Here is a 20,434-nt window from a genome sequence, read left to right as displayed (position 1 = left end):
TTGATTTTGTATCCTGCCACTTTACTGAATTTATCAGTTCTGGCAGTTTTTTGGTGGAGTCTTTCAGGTTTTCTCTATATATTGTCATGTTTTCTGCAAATAGTGAAAGTTTTACTTCTTCTTTCCTGATCGGGACTCCTTGTATTTCTTTTTGTTGTCTGATTGCTGTGGCTAGGGCTTCCAGTACTGTGGTGAATAAAAGTGGTGAGAGTGGACATCCCTGTCTTGTTCCTGACTATAGAGAGAAGGCTGTCAGTTTTTCCCCATTTCGGATGATATTAGCTGTTCACGTCTTGCCTCTCATAAGAAGTTGTATGAAGCATGGTAGGGTGCCTGATTTTGGGGAATGAATAGGAATGAAAAGAGGAGTAGAAAAAAATTGCTTTGGGACACCTGGGGGGCTTAGTTGAGTGTCTGACTCTTGATCTCAGGGTCTGAGTTTAAGCATCACACTGGGCTCTGTGCTGGGCATGATGCCTACTTAAACAAGAGAGAAGAAAATGGCATTAGAAAGAAATCAGGTGAGCAGAATAGGCTTATGGTTTGAATTTATTGCTCTCACATTTTTATGTACCTGAAATAGGATTCAGTCATATTGGGTCCTTGATCAAAATAAAAATTTTTAAATAAATGCAGATGTGTTTGTTTTTTTTATAGGCTTATTAGCATTCATGACTTAAAAAGTGTTAATGGTTATACCCTTAAAATCTTGAATGGCAATTCCTTTGTAAACAGGTGCCTAGGGAATAGTGCTTTTTTTTTTTTTTTTTTTTTTACACAACAAACATTTCTGGTAGAGGATTATTATAATGAAGCAAAGTGTCTATTTTCAGCTTCCAATTACCTTTCAATCCAGTTGCCATCATTAAACTGCACTTGCGTTTAGTGTGCTAGAAGTTGGAGAAATGAGTGCATTACCATCAAAGCATGAAGGCCAGCGCTTTGCATGAGCGTTGCTGGAGCAGTTTCTCAGATTCTGCACCTGGTACCCTCATCCTCCAGTGCCTTCATTTGGGGATGCTGCTTGCACGAAGTGCTAGTCACTAGTTGGAATAATTTTCAAACCCTGGTGTGGATTGTCTAGTTACCCACAGTTGCATTTTCTTTGTGGCACATTTTTGCTTTAAGCAGCGTCCTTGTGATGATTCCAGATTTGTCACGATAATAAAAGAGAGAATGCTCTTACGTACTTGGTGCTACCTACAAAGTGGACATTTTGAACATCCCCTTGTGGGGAGGGGCACAAGCCCCAGCTGGTCGTCTTCAGTTGTCACAGAATGGAGAAGCTGAGACCTCGATCCTCTGGAGAGAAACGAAGAGGGAGTCTTTGATCTGCAGAGTTTGCTGTGTACAGCCAAAAGGTGGAGGGGGCATGAGAAGACGGGGAGAAACGGGTGAGGTGGGCAAATGGGGCTGCAGCGTTGGCTCTGTGGGCCAAACCTGGAATAAGGTGGAGCCCACCAGGGACGCTGTTGCAGATACTTACCAGCTGGTACAAAACAGGTACCACCCCGTAACTGCTACGGGCCGCGGCACTGGAACAGTGCCCCAAGAGTTGCTGGTGTGCAGGCATGAATTCATGGGGGAGGTCTGGGTGCCGGAGAAGACGCCGGTTGCGTGAGAACACTGAAGAGGCTGGAGGTACAAGAATCCTTAAAAACTTAAGCCGGTGCAACCGTACCGTAGTGAGCAAGCAGAAAATCAACTCGGCCGATGTGTTTGTGTTCCCCACAACGGCATTGTGTAGGAAAAGGGCAGGTAGAGTGTAGACTTTGCCTGGTGCCAGGCACACAGCAGGTGCTTGACAGATATTCCTGAGAGAATTTATAAATGCACGTGCCATGAAACAGTGTATCAGAAATCCTCCCTTTGGGCTACAAGAGTTAATTTCCATGAGAACCTTGCGTTTTGCTGGGTTTGGGATTATTTGTATATTATGTGATTTTCAAAACGTGAAATGGTGGTATGGATAGGAAAGGAAAAACAAGATGTCCTTGTAGAGAGAAAAGAATAATTTTTCCTTTAAATAAAACCAGAGAGAGCTGTTGAATCTCCTGGTATTTTTACCTTTGTTGTCTATCTTGTAAAATTCATGCAGGATAAAAATCAACAGTCTTTTACAAAGGCAGCTAGTTCAGTGTTTTAAGGGGGCATATATTAGGTGGCTTGAAATATCTGTGATGGAGAATTGCAATAGAATGTACTTTTTCTGCTGAGAAAATGATAGCGATCACTTTGTAACCGCAGGCACGGTATCGGGATGAAACATGGTGTTTATGTGTTAAGGCAGAATGTCTCTTTGCGGTGATGATGAAGGCAGCAGCCGGCTTGGCCAAGTCAAGCAGTATCTGTTCTATAACGAATAAAACTTCTATGGCCTTTGAATACCAGACTAATCCCAGTGGAAAAAAAAGTGCATGTCATAGGAGCTTGGGAATAGTGGATAGTTCTGACGAGCTCTCTTAGGAGGAGCTAAAGTATATGCAATTTTTGATGGAACGTAAAAGATTCTAGAGAATTTCTTTGACTTACGCTACTCCTTTAAAAAAAAATTGAAGTGATTTTCAACAGATGTATAATAATGACATTAATGAAGTGGGTCTAGAAAATGAAAAATCAGAACCAAGGGAAAGAGAATGCAAACTGTTATGTGTCCATGGTGCTTAAGGGAAACTTTATTGAGGCCCCAGGGCCTTGGGGCTCAGGCAGGAGGCTTCCCCGTGGGCAAAGGAAGAGCCAGTGGAGGGACCTTACTTGACCTTCTTCTTGGGGTGCAGGTTGTCGGTGTGGCCGCTGCTCTTCTTGCATCAGTTGATAGCGCAAGGGTGCAGGTGAGCATGAGGCTTGCAGCCGATCCTCTTGTCACAGGTGTGTTTCTGGGCCGGCTGGTGGAGGGAAAGCTCCATGATGCCGCCCCATGGGCAAAGCACCAGTGCAGGGTGGACTCTTTCTGGATATTGCAGTCTGACAGAGTGTGACCAGCCTCCAGCTGTTTGCCGGCGAAAATCAGATGCTGCTGGACAGGTGGGGTGCCCTCTTTGTCTTGGATTTTGACTTTGACGTTCTCAGGGGTGTCACTGGGCTTGACCTCAAGGGTGGTGGCTTTGCCCATCAGGGTCTTCACAAAGATCTGTGTCTCTGCATCTGCACAAGGCCACCGCCACTGCCAAACCGCTCAGCTGCCTCATTGAAGAGAAAGAGCGAAGGTAGGCTCTTTGATTGTTATGGAGAACTTCCTGGCAGCCATGGCCAAAGGGAGTCATGATAAGGTACGTAACTCACACTCTTGGAGAGAAGAGAGCATGTGAGTTTTTCAGAGGAAGCAACCCTTTTCTAAAAGATTGCAGTTTGGGGATGCCTGGACGGCTCAGTCGGTTAAACGTCTCACTTCGGCTTGGGTCGTGATCTCACTGTCTCTGTTGGATGGCCTCTGTGAGATGGCTGACAGCTCGGAGCCTGGAGCCTGCTTCGGATTCTGTGTCTCCCTCTCTCTGCGCCTCCCCAGCTCACACTGTCTCTCTTTCTCTCTCTTTCTCTCAAAAAATAAGTAGACATTAAAAAAAATAGGGACGTCTGAGTGGCTCAGTCAGTTAGGCGTCTGACTTCGGCTCAGGTCATGATCTCACTGCTCATTGAGTTCAAGCCCCACCTCGGGTTCTGTGTTGACAGCTCGAGCCTGGGGCCTGTTTCAGATTCTGTCTCCGTCACTTTGCCCCGCCCCTGCTTGCGCTCTGTCTCTCTCAAATATAAAATAAAACAAGAAAAAAAAAAGTTTTTTAGTTAATAAAAAAAGAAAAGATTGCAGTTTTAATTATTATTATTTTGAAACTGAGGATTTATTTTGATCATTTGGTTTACTTACTTATCTCCCCTGTTTTTTTTTTTAACTGTTATAGTTACTTCTTTGCTTTGTAGTTTCCATATTGTCAGTAATCTACTCATTAGTTCCATCAAGGATACAGAGACAGGAAAGGAGGTGAATTCAAAATAGCTTTGTAGTTAGTTACTATTGTGGTTAAAGTCATACATGATGTCATTTTAACTAAGTTTGCACTGTTGATGACATTTTTTTTTGTTGTTGTTCTTTGAGAACACAGAACAGAGGATTATTTATATTTTTTAAATCCCTGTAACTTTATATAAACCCATCTAGCTTTTCACTGGGCTGGGGATTGGAACCCTTAATCAGTCTGTCAGTGTTAAAAAGTTAAATTCATGTCCACACCTTTATACATTTAATGTACATCTATAATAATCTAAAGTAGTATAATCAAAAAAATTTCTGTTTGCTTCAGAAGAAAATTTTTGAACATTTTTTTAAGTGTATTTATTTTGAGAGAGAGAGTGTGTGTGTACCAGTGGGGGCAGGGGTAGAGGGAGGGGAAGAAAGAATCCCAAGTAGGCTCTGCACTGTCAGCACAGAGCCCAGTATGGAGCTTGAACTCAAGAACCACGAGATGATGACCTGAGCCAAAATCAGGAGTTGGACTTTTAACCGACTGAGGCACCCCATACATGTTTTTTTAATTTTTAATGGCTATATAATATATGCCAGTGTTTTGTATGGTAATTCAGTCCTATAGTATATTTAAGTATCTGTTTTCTCGGTGAATATTTTTCAGCAAACATATGTGCATATAGTACATTTCACTGTTGAAGAAAATACAAGTGATGGGTTTACTCGATCAAAGAATATGCCTACCTTGACCATTGTATTATTCTCTGAAAGCATCAGTTAACTTTTTCACATTCTCACCCACAAAGAGGAGAAAAAGAGCTGTTGATAAACTAGTTATCTCCAAGCAACTTATGAACAGCTCTTTCCATCTCCTTTGTGGCTCACCTCTGTGTATCCAGTTCTCCCGATAGGCTTGGCATTCCTGGCAGCAAATTCTCATAATTAGCATTTAGTGATGTCAATGATGCCCTCCTTTTAAAATATCCATTTATTGTATTTTGAGTTTCTGGTATATGGAATGTTGTGGCAGCAACTGCCAGTTGTGCTCAGCATTCATTCTCTCTTTTTCAGAACCCACCAGTTTTAGCTGGTACATAGCCGTCCAGAATAAAGACTATGTTTCCCAGCCTTCCTGGTCACCAGAGGAGGCTAGGTGGCTAGTTCTGGCTGATAGAATGTGAGTGCAAGGGTTGTTGGGGAACCTCTCGGATCCTTTTGAAAAACTGGTGTGTGCCCTTTGCCTTCTCTTTCTTGTTTACCTCTTCCTCCATCCTTCTGCCTGGAACACAGTTATGGTCACCCGAGCTCTAGCCATCACATTGGATCATGAGAACAGGGGCCTCCTCGAAGGATGTGGGCACCGTGTCCTGGAGGACTTTTGGTTCTGTGAGGACTTTATGGACCAGAGCTGGCTTCCTTGGTGCTGCACTGCCTACCTCTGGACTTTGACATACAAAAGAAATGCATTTTAATTTTGTTTAAATCATCATTTTGGGTCTTGGTTCCTCACAAACGAATCTAACCCTAGCTGTAACACGTGTATTTATATATAAGAGGTTATATCAGTTTACGTTCCCAGACATCATCATTTTATTGGACGTGAATATTGGACGATAAGGCTGAAAGTTGAGATCAAATTCAAGGCAAAGTGCAAAGATCAAATGTTTTTCTCAATTCTTGTACCCCTTTCTATTAAAATCATCTTGATGAGAATAGCTGTGTTTATTAGGCTTTTCTTATGTGCTTACCTCATCGAATCCCCTATGAGGAAGTACAATTTGCTATTTCCATTTTACAGATAAAAAAGATGAGGCTGGAAACGATTAGTTAACTTGCAGGGTCACTTATGTAACCAGTGGTGGAGCTGCAACGTATCCTGAATCTTCCTGACTCTACGGCCCAGCGTCTCACCTGTGCCGTCTCCTTCCATGTGCTGTTCTCTCTTCAGGGAACACCAGCCCTCCCTCTACCTTCTTGGCCTAGCTGCTTCTATGCACCCTGAGTTTCCTCTTCTCCGGCAAGCATTCCTTGATTTCTCTGTGCCATTCCATGATCCTGTCGCCACCACAGCACTGTATATATCTTCTCTCACAGCATTTATCACATCTTCCTGAACGTGATATTTATCTCCCATGGTTAGACACTGAGGTCCTGTGGAAAGATTGAGTCTCATTCTTTATCATAGCCCTAGAACTTAGCATGGCGCTTGGCACATAAGAGATGCTGAATAAATATTTGTTGAGTTGTTGAATGAACTCCTGTTGGTGTCCAAAAGATGTTTTTGTTACTTTTTAAAAGTTGTTTTTTGGCACAGATTATTCTGACTAGTCTGCTAGAATTTTTCTTGTTCTGGCATAGTCTTGCACCTACTAAATGTGTCTGTAATTTTCAAAGACTTGATTTAATAGATAATTTAGCCTTTGGTCATATGTGACATTTCCTCTTACTTCTCAGTGGGATGGCTCTGCTGTTAATGATTCCACAGTATGAATCCACTTGTGTACTAATAGACTGCAGTGACCTTTTCCATGCAGTCAGGAGAAAAATGAGATAGTTGCAAACACACATATGCATAAATTCATTCAGAAAAATGACTGCCTGGATCCCAAATTACATAATTACCCTCTTTTCGTATTTAATGGATAGGATAAATAAGCGGTTTCGGCTTTTCGTATTGTCAAAAGATGTGCTGTCGTGTCAGAGGAGGGAAGAAACTAGAGCTTCCTGGGTAGTCGGACTGATGCATCGTTGTTCAGTCCAGCCTTTACCGAATTGTCATTCAGAGAGGTTGAATTAATTGACTCCCATTCATTGGATTGAAAATTATTTCTTAACTGTAAATTCCTATAGGGCACAGGGTCCTCATTTTCTGTATCTTTGAATCCCCAACATTCAGTGCAGTCCTTGACATTGTATAGAGCCTCCTCAATCAAATATGGGCATCAACAGGAGGAATCATCTGCTGTCTCATTTAACTTGGAAGGCTGCTCATTCTTAGATTGTTTGAGCCTTTCACTTTTGTGCTATTGGCCTATTTACCTATTGGCATAGAAATTGCCAGGAAACAGCAAGGTGATGAAACCAGAAGCCAAGGATGGGGAACTAACTGCTGCCCTCAGGTTTGTTTGTTTGTTTGTTTAGCTAATTTAACTATTTTTAAAGTGTACTGTTGAGGGGCGTTAAGTACAGTGACATTGTTGTTCAGGGACCCCACCATCCATCTGCAGAACTCTTCATCTTCCCAAACTGATGACACTCTGTCCCCGTTAAACAGTAACTCCTGCATCCCCTCCCTGCGGCCCCTGTCTGCTTTCACACCATTCTGCTTTCTGTCTCTATGAATGTACGCACTTGACTATTTTAGGTGGAATCGTGCAGTATTTGTCCTTTTTTGACTGGCTTATTTCACATTAGCATAGTATCTTAAAGTTTCATTCATGTTGTAGCATATGTCAGAATGTCCTTGCTATTTAAGGTTGAGTTATGTCTATTTATGCATTCATCAGTCAAAGGGCACTTTGTGCTTTTTTAGCTTTGTGAAAACGCTGCTATGAATATGGGTGTAGAAATAGGCCCGCCTCTTAATTTCACCGCCCCCTCTGCAAAGGGTATGCATCCAAGAGCAACTTAAAAATCCTTTAGCATCATCAGAATTAAAAATTTGTGCTTCAAAGGACACCATCAAGAAAATGAAAAGACAACTCATAGGGTGGGAGGAAGTATTTGTGAATCACATATCTCAATGACTTATTTCTAAAATACGTAAAGAACCCTTATAACTCAACAATAACAAGGAGCACCCCCCAAATAATCCAGTTAAAAATGGGCAAAGGACTTAAGTAGACATTTTGCTGAAGATATACAGATGGTGGCCAACGAGTACAAAGAAATGCTCAACACCGTTACTCATCATACAGATCCAAACACGTCAACTAGGATGACAATAATAAACAAAGACAACAAGTGTTGGCAAGGATGTGGAGAAAGTGGAGTTCTGGTGGGAATGGGAAATGGGACAGCCACTTTGGAGTACAGTTTGACACTTCCTCAAAATGCTGAACATAAAGCTATATAACACGGCAGTTCCACTCCTAGGTAGTATATATCCAAGAGAAGTGAAAGATGTCCATATAAAAACTTGTCTGAAAATATTCATAGCAACTCTAATCATAATATCTAAAAACTGGAAATAGCCCAAATGTCCTTCAACTGGTATACAGATAAAATGAGGTATATTTTTATAATGGAATATTATTTGGCAGTCAAAAGAGATACTGATACATTCTATAACCTGAATGAACGTCAGAAACATTATGCTATGTGAAAGAAGCCAGTCAGAGAAGACCACATAGTGTGTGATTCTATTTATATGAAATGTCCAGACTAGGCAACTCTATAGAAACAGAAAATAGATAAATAATTTCCTAGGGCGGGGGAAGTGGGCAGGTGTCAGGGGAGAATGGAGAGTGATTGCTAATATGTGTGTTAAGATTTAATTTGGGAATGATGAAAATATTCTAAAATTAGATCATGGTGAGGATTGTAATATATTAATACATTAAAAATTATTGAGTTGTGTACTTTAAATCGTGAACTTTATGGTATATGAGTAATATCTCAATAAAGGTGACAGGGCACCTGAGTGGCTCAGTTGGTTAAGCGTCTGACTTTGGCTCAGGTCATGATCTTGCAGTCTGTGAGTTTGAGCCCCACGTTGGACCCTGTGCTGACAATTCAGAGCCTGGAGCCTGCTTCAGATTCTGTGTGCCTCTCTCTCTCTGCCCCTCCCAGGCTCATGCTGTCTCCCTCTCTCAAAAAATAAAGAATGAAATCATTCCATTTGCAGCAATGTGGATGGAACTGGAAGGTATTATGCTGAGTGAAATCAGTCAGAGAAGGACAGGTATCATATGTTTTCACTCATATGTGGATCTTGAGAAACTGAACAAGACCATGGGGGAGGGGAAGAGGAAAAAATAGTTACAAAAAGAGAGGGAAGGAGGCAAACCGCAAGAGACGCTTAAATATGGAGAACAAACAGGGTGGATGGTGGGGGAAAAGGGGGAAAATAGGTGATGGGCATGGAGGAGGCACTTGTTGGGATGAGCACTGGGTGTTGTATGTAAGCCAATTTGACAATAAATTATATTAAAAAAATAAACATTTTTAAAAATTTTTTAAAAAAGGTGTTAAGAACTTTAAGCGGTGGGATCCTAGCATTCCACAGGATGATGTGCTATCATTAAAGCAGTCGTTTTTCTCACCCTCCATAAACTAGAATAAGGATAGATTAGAGACTTGCCATTGAAAATAGGAAAGAAGGGGCTCCTGGGTGTGTCGTTTGAGCGTTCGTTCGACTTCGGCTCATGATCTCATGGTTTGCGTTCGTTGGAGCCTGCACTGGGCTCACTGCTGTCAGTGCAGTATCACTTCCAATCCTGTCCTCTCTGCCCACACCTCAAAAAAAATACATAATACCTAAAAAAAAAAAAAAAAGGAGCTATGAAGAAAAAAGAAAATTAAACTGTTTTGTTTCCCATGGTTGCAAGAAATAAAACAGATTTTTGACAATATCCATTTCCTAAAAATGTAGCATTTTTTTCCTTTTACAAATAGAGACGATTAATGAAATTGAGCTTTGCATCACAGAACTTTAACAAACTTTAAAGATTTTTTTTTTCCGTCTTTCCCTTGGCATGTAAGCCTTTCTGCCTCTGACTTTGTAGGTGAGGCGGTGGGCACCCGTATGACTGCATGTCTGCACTTCCCGCCTGCAGTTACCTCCTTTTCGCACATGATTCTCTTCTTCAGTTGGTGTTTGGCCCCTAATACTCAACTGACTTTTTATAAACCAACAGTCCCTCTTCTCTCTAATAAGTTGTTCTTAGTCTACCAGCAGGTGTGGTTAAGGCTAATTGAGAGAGATTTGCTTGTTATGCCTTGGAAAATACCTGTTAATTTAAATTTGGGATTGTATGTAGATTTTATTTATCTGCACTATTCCTGGCTTTGGTTAACATGTGGCCAAACTCTGCCGGCCTCTCCTTTAACTCTTAGTTCCCATTGCCCTCCCATCCTGCCCCGCACACAGCGCCCCCCCACCCCCCGCCGGGATTTGTATCTAGGTACCTGGCTCATTGATTGAGGAATTGTGGGAAGACCAGTGCCTGCTTTAAATCTGTCACAGTGCCTTGCACTGTGTAGGTGCTTAGTAATCGTTTGCTGTGTGAATAATTCTATGTAGAACTTAAAGATGTGAGCCATAGAAAAGCAGTTTCCGTGCGGTAACTTTGTTTTATTTTTTAATGTCTGCTAAAAGAATGTACACAACCCGCTGAGAAAAATGCATGCCGCTTACTGTTTGATTGCTCATGACATAGGTTTATAAGCATGCCAACATGGTTAAAGCACAAGAATTAAACCACAAGCATGAAAATAACGTTTGACTTTTCTTCCTGACAATCTGTGCATGAAATTTGTCAGTGCAGAGTCTCCCAAAGGCACCTCTGGAATGCGAGCTCTGAATGACTTTTTGGTTTTTGTTGGCGGGGTAGATCAAAGACATCAGTTCTGTTAGTGCTTTAACCAAGAGAAAGATAAACCTAATCCAGAGCCGCGCACGCACTTTTAAAACAAATACCTTGTTTCCTGACGTCTTGTTTCCTACTGTAGCATGATTTGCGCTGGCCACGAAGAATGTAAGTGATTTTTCTCAAGTTGCTACTTTTTTTGGCTATTGCTCTTAGAAGTAGACGGTGGAATATTTACCATCAGAGAGCAGAAGACAAAGGTTTAATTTCTGTTTCAGCAAGATGAGTTTGAGAGATTAAACAATGGAGGAGTTAAGTGGATGTGCCGGCTGTTGTTGCCATCATAGCACTGGTGGCCATTGTGAGGGGGGTAAGAAACTGAAGGCCTGACAGTACGGGTATCTACCCTTCCCGTCTGTGTCCTCTATTCTGGCCACGTCCACCTTCTCAAGGAGGAAGGGTCTTGCTTCAGAAGTCCAGACAGCCGAGTTTGAGACCAGGCCCTGCCTTTGACTTGGAGGAGTCTTAGCCTAAGGAATCCTGTCCCCTACTTTGGATATTTGTGGGAGCAGTTTTAGTTGTTACAGTTATGAGTATGACCTTATTTATGGGTTTTATTCACTTCAGGTTAATAAAGGTGGTATTGTAAATACTGATTACGAAAAGGTGGTGGTAGATCTTTAGTTTTAGTGTTGAGAACCACTTGGGTTAGATGACTGGGCTCTCTGAGCCTTAATTTGCCTTTTTCTGAAATGGAGATAACAACTGCTCTGGCCATCTCTCGGAATTATATTTGAGGATCAGATGTGGAAATAATGTGAATTGCTGTGTTTTCTCAACTGCAAAATAGAGGGAATGCCAGCTTAACACAGCCCTGGTCAGGATTAAGTAAGGGTCGCACACGTGAAGCACTTGGCAAATGGTTTAGCGGAATGCAATGATAATGTGTCCACCATCAACTAATTATTTAATCCTGACTTCCTACCATAAACTCTGTTGCCCAGCCGGCTGCCTTAGGATTGACTGCATACATTGGGTGACGTTCCTTCTTCCTATCTCAGACCTTGCTGCTTGCTCCCTCTCTCTCTCTGAGCCCTTCCTGGAATTTTTCTCCCCGTCCTCTCTGCCTGTTCCAAACTGTTCTTTCTCAAAAATGTCTCTCCTCTAACCTCACACAGGGCTCAGTGGGAAGTGTCCTGTTCAGTTGTTCGCCTCTTGGAACACTTGGTTTTCTTTCCATGCACAGGTGTTTTATTGCTCCCTGGGATCTAACTAAGTTCCTTGGCCTTAGAACTCAGGGCTGCTTGACTGGTAGGTAATGGAAAGTCGTTTGTTGATTTTCCACACCCAAGGGACATACTTTAGAATGAAATAAGCCCACAAACCTAAGCCTTTTCTTCCTTGGAGATAATATAACCACCCAAACAATAACACTCAAATAGTTATAGACTTTAAGAACAGGAAAGAACCTTAGGGAGTTACTCTTTACTGCTTATCATAGGTGCTTTATATACTTTCTATCCTTTGTTTCTCATAAAGATATCTCATAAAAGATAAATGTAGTTACTCATATTTTACAGGCAAAAAAATCCAAGACTCAGAGATGTTAAATAACTTGCCCAAGGTCACTCATTGGGAACTAGTAGAAGGGCAGGTGAAACCTAGCTTTTTGTCTTCAATACACATGTTCTACTATTTTACTCTCCTTGAGGGAAATGAAGTTTTGGTCATCACTAGAAAACAGCATGTGAGAGGGCACCTGGGTGGCTCAGTTGGTTAAGTGTCCGACTCTTGATTTCAGCTCAGGTCATGATCTCATGGTTTGCGGGATGGACCCCCGGATTGGGCTCTGCACTGAGAGTGTGGAACCTGCTTGGGATTCTCTGTCTCCTTCTCTGTCTCTCTCTCTCTGTCTCTCTCTCTCTCTCTCTCTGCCCCTTCCCTGCTTGCTCTCTCTTAAAAATAAATAAATAAATAAACTTAAAAAAAAGAAAGTAGGGGCACCAGTCAGTTAAGCATCTGACTTCAGCTCAGGTCATGTGGTTCATGGGTTTGAGCCCTGTGTTGGGCTCTGTGCCGACAGCTCAGAGCCTGGAGCCTGCTTTGGTTTCTGTGTCTCCCTCTTTCTCTGCACCTCCCCTGCTTGTCTTCTGTCTCTCTCAAAACTAAATAAACATTAAAAAAAATTAAAAAAAAAAGAGTGTGGGGTGAGAAATCTAAGAGAGTCTGGGTTAAAAAGAAAAAAAAAGCATGAAACAGCCATCCTTTCCAGTGTAGAAACAACTGAGGTGTAGACACTGGGTATTATTAGATGACCCCAATCTAAGCCAGACTGGTGTTTTGCTAGGATGCCAGTGAGGGGGAGAGGAGCTTCATCCTGCAGTGTCGTGAGAAGCACCAGGAAGACATACAGAATGCAGCAAGCCAGTTTGAATAACACAGTGGCAGGTGCACAGCATCTGAGACTGTGGGCTTGGACCCCTGATTTACAGCCTTGTCAGTTGTAGGACCTTGGACAGCTTCCTTATTTATCTTCTCCATGCCTCAGTTTCTGCATTTGTAAAATGCAGGGATTATATTAGAACCTACCCTTTAGGGTAGCTGTGAAAATTTTGGAAAGATTTAATACTCATAAATACTGAGAACACTGCCTGGCACATAGTAAAGGCTCAGTAAGTGTTGGGAGTTGTTGCTATTACTGTTAATGAGGCTGTAGAGGATATTGCCACAGAACTTCAAATTTTCATGGCTGCTTGGTAAGGGCCAAGGCTGGTGGCCCAGAATCAGTCTCAGAAGCCTTATGGGTGTGTGACCACGTGTAGCTGGCAGTGTGTCCAGTGAAGGCCGGAGACAGTCTTAAGATGCTGAGCAGTTTTATTATTAAAAGTAAATACCAACACACTCTATTTTTCTTTCAAGAATCCAGAATAAATTGATTTTCTAAGCAAGGTTTGTAATTAAGTACTAAGTCCCTCATACTGTTCTCTGGAAGTCCTATTTAAGTTCCAGAGAGGTGTGAATAGTTTATGAAAGTTTTAGATTTGCTGATTGACCCTTCATAAAGTTGGGCTTACCTGCTTTTAGGAGAGCGCTTCACTTATTAACTGAGTGAGGCTGCATGGGCCTCAGGTTACCTGGTTGGCTCGCAAGGCGCTTAGGAACACCAAGGAGTGTTTCCCCAATGAGATGTGGAAAACATTAAAGGGCTAGATCTGGAAGGGAAATTTTAGCCAATGTTTCTGACATGGGTGTTCTGGTCAGCCTGAGGTGTCAGCTCATCTCCTTCCCTACTGGAAAGTGGGAGCAAGAGACCGACGTGATCATTTAACCTGTTCACATTTGGTCATGCAGGGTGGGAAATGGCAGTTACTCTTTCATCAGCTTCTTTTCATGTACTTTATAATACCTGTACAATTGTTTTCTTCTTTGTAAGGGCCTCGGAACTATGCTGCTGGACACAAGCACACAACCCTGCTGGCCTTGAGCTGGTATTGTTCTGTGGCTTGTGTTGTGAAGTTTAGTTGATGATAGTCCTGTAGGGATGATTTCCCACCCTTTGCTCCAGGGAGGCTCCTCACCAACCTTTACACCTGTCCCGGGGTCCCTTTCCCTAGAATTCCAGAAGCCCCGTTGTGGTGCCCCTATACCTAATTTTGGGAATTTGGAAAGCTGCCATCGTACGGGACTATTGCTGTACACAGAAGCCCCACGGGGTCTCATAAAGATGGGAATGGAAGCGCTATGGGAAATCTGTGCTACAGCACCTTCCCGAGACTTACTGTATCTGGAAACGCGGCTGGTGTTCAGGTGACAGCAGCTCCTTGTGTTTTCCCATGGCAGCTCAGAGTGGTAGGGACCCTCCCTTATCCTGGCGAGCAAAGAGATTGAAGTTCAGAGAGGTTGAGGAGGGAGAGGAGGTGTAGTGGTTCACCTTCTATTCTCTGAACAATGATCCAGAGGATTCTCATAAACTGTACATTGAGTTGCAGAAAATGAACAAATGTTCTCTGTTTTTATTCCTCAAGGTCAGCTTTTCATGGCCTTGTCCCTGCCATGCATTAATAATAGCTGATACTCATTAAGCTCTTAGATTTCTCATTAAACCTCACAGCGCTATGAGGAAATTAATAGTACTCCCATCTTTACAAAGAGGAAACCAAATTTGAGAAAGATGAACTTTCCCACGGTGTCACAGCTAGTAAGAGACACACTGGAATTTGAACCCAGGTCCAACTGCCACATCATTGATTTAGCCGTGATGCTGACTGTCCCCTGGCTTTCCATCCTCAATTCTTCCCTAATTCCACAGTGCAAATGCTGCCTGTAAAACATTAAGACCATTTTATGCTTTGTATTTTGCACTGGTGAAATCCTGTGGATGGCTTTCTATGCTAGGAGGTTCATGTCCATCCAATTCCTTTATGCTCTGAAAAGGAGGAGCCTCCCTCTTTTGAACAGAGCACAGAATGTTCAGAAGTATGAGGCCTGAAGGAGAGTCTGGTGGGAGCAGCTTACTGAGGGACCCTGTTCTTCCTCCTCTCCCCTCTTGGTCACCTTCCCTTTGATCCTTGCTGCCACCCCCCTCCTCTGGCCCATTGGAGATCCCAATTTCTACTTTTCTCTCTAGCCCAGACCCCTTTCTTAAGGCACATCTAAACAGGAAATTGGCAGTTTCAAAAGAACTTGTGCTCAGGAGGGAAAACCAAAAGAAATTAATAACAGAAGTGTGTTTTCACTTCATATTTTTGTTTCTAAAACTATGGATTTTACTGAGCCCCCAACCCCTTTCAGCACTTAATGGATGTGAGCAGACTCCTAGCCCTTTGCTGGCCTGTAGGTGCCATTTTCTTTTCCCAGCATCTGAGATCTGATTTATTTGCCACCCACTTTTTGAAATGCAAACCTTTTCCTCTGGATTGTGTCCTCACAATTGATTCTAGTTTCCAGCCTGAAGTATAGTGATAGTTTAAAAATATATTGACAGGGCACCAGGGTGGCTCAGTTGGTTAAGTGTCTGACTCTTGATTTCGGCTCAGGTCAGGATCTCATGATTCATGAGATTGAGCCCTGTGTTGGGCTTTGTGCTGATGGTGCGGCTTGCTTGGGATTCTCTCTCTCCCTCTCTCTCTGCCCCTCCCCTGCTTGCTCTCTCTTTCTCTCAAATAAACTTAGTAAAATATATTCACAAAATCTCCGTAGTTTAAAAGGTTGAGATAAACTTTCTTCCTCTTGAGTATAGGCTGTGTTTGATGACTCACTTCTAATTAATAGAAAGTAGAGGAAGTGATGGCATTAGATTTTGGAGACTAGGTCATAAAGGCATTGCAGCCTCTATTTTGCTCTTTTTTTATTAAAAAAAAATTTTTTTTTAACGTTTATTTTTGAGACAGAGACAGAGCATGAATGGGGGAGGGTCAGAGAGAGGGAGACACAGAATCTGAAACAGGCTCCAGGCTCTGAGCTGTCAGCACAGAGCCCGACGCGGGGCTTGAACTCACGGACCGCGAAATCATGACCTGAGCTGAAGTCAGCGGCTTAACCGACTGAGCCACCCAGGCGCCCCTGTTTTGCTCTTTTTTTAGATTACTAGTTCTGGGGGAAGCCAATTACCATTTTATGAGGATACTCAACCCTACCGAGAGGCTCACCTGGCAAGGGAATGGAGGCATCCTACCAACAGCCACGAGACTAAGCCATCTTGGAAGTACTTCTTCCAGCCCCAGTCAAGCCTTCAGATGAACACTGCCCCAGTTAGTATCTTGACTGCAGACTCTTGAGATCCTGAGCTAGAGCAACCCAGCTAAATTGCTTCTGAATTTTGACACACAGAAACTGTGAGATTATATAAATGTTTGTTGCTTTAGACCCCTAAGTTTTGGGAGTAAATTGTTATGTAGCAATAGATAATCAATATGGGTGCATAACTAATTTTTGAGTACTATTTGGGGCAATGATTGTTGTACGCTAGTTTCATTGACTTCCAGTTTATTCTTGTTTAGGAACTTCCTAGCTGGTTAAATTATTTCAACCATCTAAGCTTCAGTTTCTTCTTCTCTAAAATGGGGATAATAATAGATTCTACCTCAATGAGTTGTTTTAGGTGCCTGGTTCATAGTAAGGCACTCAGTAAATAGGTAACCAGTCGTGTTAATATTCTCAACTAACATAATTCATAGTTCCTCTTTTTTCCTCAATCCATTCTTTTCTCCTATTGCCACAACTTCTCACTTCCTAGAGAAACCTGATAAAGAACTTGCTGTTACACCATGAGCATAGGTCTCTTTTAGCTCTTACCATGTTATGCTATGGTAGATTGCTTATGGATCTCACTAGTCAGCAATAAGCTTTACGAACATAGGAAGGAACTTATGGTCTTTATTTCCATAGTTCCTAACACCAGATAAATGAATGGATAAGTTATACAACTTCATGTGATATATTTGCCCATAAGTTGATATTGGTACTTAATTATAATTAACTTATGTAATTAAAATTAACTCCTGTCTCCAGCCAAAGAGGGTACATATTAAAAAGAAGAGCAAACTGGAGAGTCCCTTGTTCATTTTGCTCTCTGCCTTTCCATCCCAAGAAACTATGATTTTACTGTGGGTTCATAATTGTTCTCACTTCCATATCTTTTGAGCCTATAGAGACCATTTAGAAGTTCAAGGGGAATGTTGCTATGAGAACATCTTCACAGTAGGTAAAATATAGTTGATTATTTGAAGCATTTTATTTTTATTTATTTGTTTTTAGGTGTTTATTTATTTATTCTGAAAGAGAGATAGCGAGCAGAGGAGGAGCAGAGAGAGGAGACAGAATCCCAAGCAGGCCCCGCACTGTCAGCACAGAGCCTGATGAGGGGCTTGAACCCACAAACTGTGAGATCATGACCTGAGCTGAAATCAAAAGTCAGAAGCTTAACCTACTGAGCCACCCACACACCCATTAGGCATTTTGTTTTATTTTATTTTATTTTATTTTTTAACGTTTATTTATTTTTGAGACAGAGAGAGACAGAGCATGAATGGGGGAGGGGCAGAGAGAGAGGGAGACACAGAATCGGAAGCAGGCTCCAGGCTCTGAGCCATCAGCCCAGAGCCCGACGCGGGGCTCGAACTCACGGACCGCGAGATCGTGACCTGAGCTGAAGTCGGATGCTTAACCGACTGAGCTACCCAGGCGCCCCCCCATTAGGCATTTTAAATTCAAAACTATGCTTCAGATTATTTATTGCAATACAAATTCTCATACTGTGGGCATTGAACACTTTAATGCTGGAAAGCAACATATCACAGAGAAAGTGAATGGGATTGTGTCTGACACAGGTCCAAATCTAGATTCTAGAATTTATGAGGTATATAGCCACTCACTCATGTAACCAGGCTTCCATGAATCTTCTTATCCCACATTCCCTCTACTTATTCAGTAGACATTTAATAGGTATTTACCATATGTCGAACATGCCAAGTACAGGGGCTATGCCATCAAACAAAACCTGGTCCTGTCTGTAGGGATTTCTGAGGAGTGACAAGTTAGGGTCAACACATGGGGTGAGTGGGTATCCGGCAGCTCTCCAGCACAGCATTATGGGGTTAAATTTTTCTTAACACAGATTCTGGGTCATATTCAGCCCCTGGTGATTGTATCTTTCCAGCTGGTAGGTTTGGATCCTATGGTGCAGTCCAGTGTGGTGTTTACTTTCAGGTTTGCTTTGCTAAGGGAAGTCTGGGACTTGTTACTCTGCTATTAAAACATTAATTAGTTCTACTTGAGACAGTAAGCATCATGTAAGCCAGAATTAGTAATTTTAATATCTCTTCTGCTGGTGCCAAATGGGAGTGAGAGCCAGATCTGGTGGGATGTGAGCCTAATGCTCTAGGCCCAAAAGCCAAGGGATGCTCAGCAGAATTTAACGAGGGAGGAGGGACTGGGCCCATGGTAAACACACAAACTGCTCAGGAGAGTCCTAGAAACTGGAAAAAGACAACTTGTTCATGTGACTCTATGTCTTTCATGATACTCCTTGACAAAATTTATTTATCCCACCCACCCATCCGTCTGTCCATCCATCCATCCATCCAGTTCTTCTGTCCATTCATGCATCTGTCCATTCATCCATTGACAAATGCTGCATATCAGAAGTAAACAGAATATATATATTAACACCCAGTGTTAGGGAAAAAGGAGATGAATATTCTTTCAGTATTGATCCTGGGAGTATTGATTGATCCAGTTGCTCTGGAGAGCAATTTAATAACACTTAAAATTGCTCTAATTTATATTTCCATTTGTCAAGCAATTCCACTTATAGGAATCTATCTGGAGCATTTAGTAATGGAAATGTACGTAATGTGTAAGAATGTTTATTACTGTTTTTTATGATAGCCAAAAAAGGGGAAACAAATGAATTGTCCAGCAGTGTAGGGAAGTAGTGACCAGCTTGTCTGGACATAAGGTGGGACACAGTGCAGTCTTACAACAATGTGCTTTGGAAGACAGTTTAGTTAATGCCACATTGTTAAAAGAGTGGGTCACAAAGCAGTAAGAATAGAATTCCAATTTTGTATATTAAATGTATAAAAAACAGTGTTGACAGTGGCTATCTCTGAATTACTTTAATGTTCAAATTTTTGTTCTTTGTGTATTTCCAGACTTTCTACAGTGAACGTGAATTACCTTTGTAGTTATGAAAAGGCATTAAAATAGACCTAGTAAGAGGACAGCTTGCCTAAGGGTCTTGGTCAAGTGCTTTGGACCAGTGAGATGAGAATTCAAGAGTGGAGCTCAGCTGAAACAAAGCTGTTCTGTTTCTCCTGTCTGCATGTGTACTTTAATCCATTCAGCAGATACCAGTGTTTGCTCATGTGAGTCAGGCAATAAGGTTAGAGAGGTAGGCAGGAGCCAGATCACTGAAGACTGTGCAAGTCAGCCCATGTTAGGACTTTGGATTTTATTCTAAATGAGGTGGAAACTGCTAGAGGATTTTAAATTGAAAACTGGCATGATCCGATCACCCTGACTGCTCTGAGCCACCATAGTCAAAGATACAAACTTGGTGTATGTTGCATGTGGGAGTAGATGGAAAAGGACGTGATTCTTCTCCCCAAGGTCTGGGGAGGGGGATCTTTGGGAGCAGGCTCAGACCCAGAGAACAACTACTAAAGTGTCCTCGAATGCACCAGCTGCCCCAGACTTGACCAGCAATCACAGGGGTCAAGGACAATCCTGGAAAGTCTTTGTGCAGAGAGGGCTGCTTATTGAAGTGTTTGGAGAGCTGGAATCCTTGGCACTGCTGAGTATCTGTCCAGTTAAGCCGTTGCTCAATATAGTCCGGAAGGTGGCTGAGAGCCCCTAGGTGCTGGACAGCTTCCACTGGCTGCTCCAGATCCCTCTTCCGCATCCTGCTCTGGGCCCTGGGAGCTTAATTGGTGTGAACCAGATACAGACTCTCTCATCCTCTTGTTGCCCATTGGTTTCACCCAGTGGGGAGGCCAGTGAGAGTGGTTGGAGGGAGAAGAGTGGTATTGGGGTAACTTTCCCCCACCTTCATCTGTTAAGTCACCTCTGGCTCCTGAGTCCCTTGACCACAGGTTTCACCTTCTGTCAATCTTACTCCTTCCAGGGTCAGTAAATGTTCCCTCCCTTCAACCTGGAAGACCTGGGGGTGGTGAGAGTCCCTTTGGTTATGAGTCCTGAGGCCTGCACTCCCTCTTGAAGTTTCTCTACACCCTACCCACACCTTTGTAAACAATCCCTTTATTAATCTCACCTCTAATTATGCAATTTGAGTTTGCCATCTGATTCTTGCAGGAAGTCTGTCTAACAATAAGCCTTCTTCCTGGTGGAATCTGGGATGTTCTGATCAAACAGGGTTAGGGGCTGTATCACAGGAGCCCACAGCCCAGAATGGCCTCGGTGAGGGCTTTGGTTAGTGGGACTTTCC

General features: G+C 42.4%; 1 protein-coding gene and 1 pseudogene across 2 annotated transcripts in view; one reads left to right on the top strand and one right to left on the bottom strand.

Annotated features, from left to right (window-relative positions):
* Positions 1 to 20,434, top strand: part of TMCC3 (transmembrane and coiled-coil domain family 3) — a 290,652-nt gene that overhangs the window by 68,953 nt on the left and 201,265 nt on the right. The gene's annotated exons all lie outside the window — the stretch shown is intronic.
* On the bottom strand, positions 2,564 to 19,891 carry LOC132695181 (ubiquitin-ribosomal protein eL40 fusion protein pseudogene; annotated as a pseudogene).

This window comes from Panthera onca, chromosome B4 (assembly GCF_046562875.1).
Source record: "Panthera onca isolate mPanOnc1 chromosome B4, mPanOnc1 haplotype 2, whole genome shotgun sequence".
NCBI lineage: Eukaryota > Metazoa > Chordata > Mammalia > Carnivora > Felidae > Panthera > Panthera onca.
This window is presented reverse-complemented; position numbering and strand designations above follow the sequence as displayed.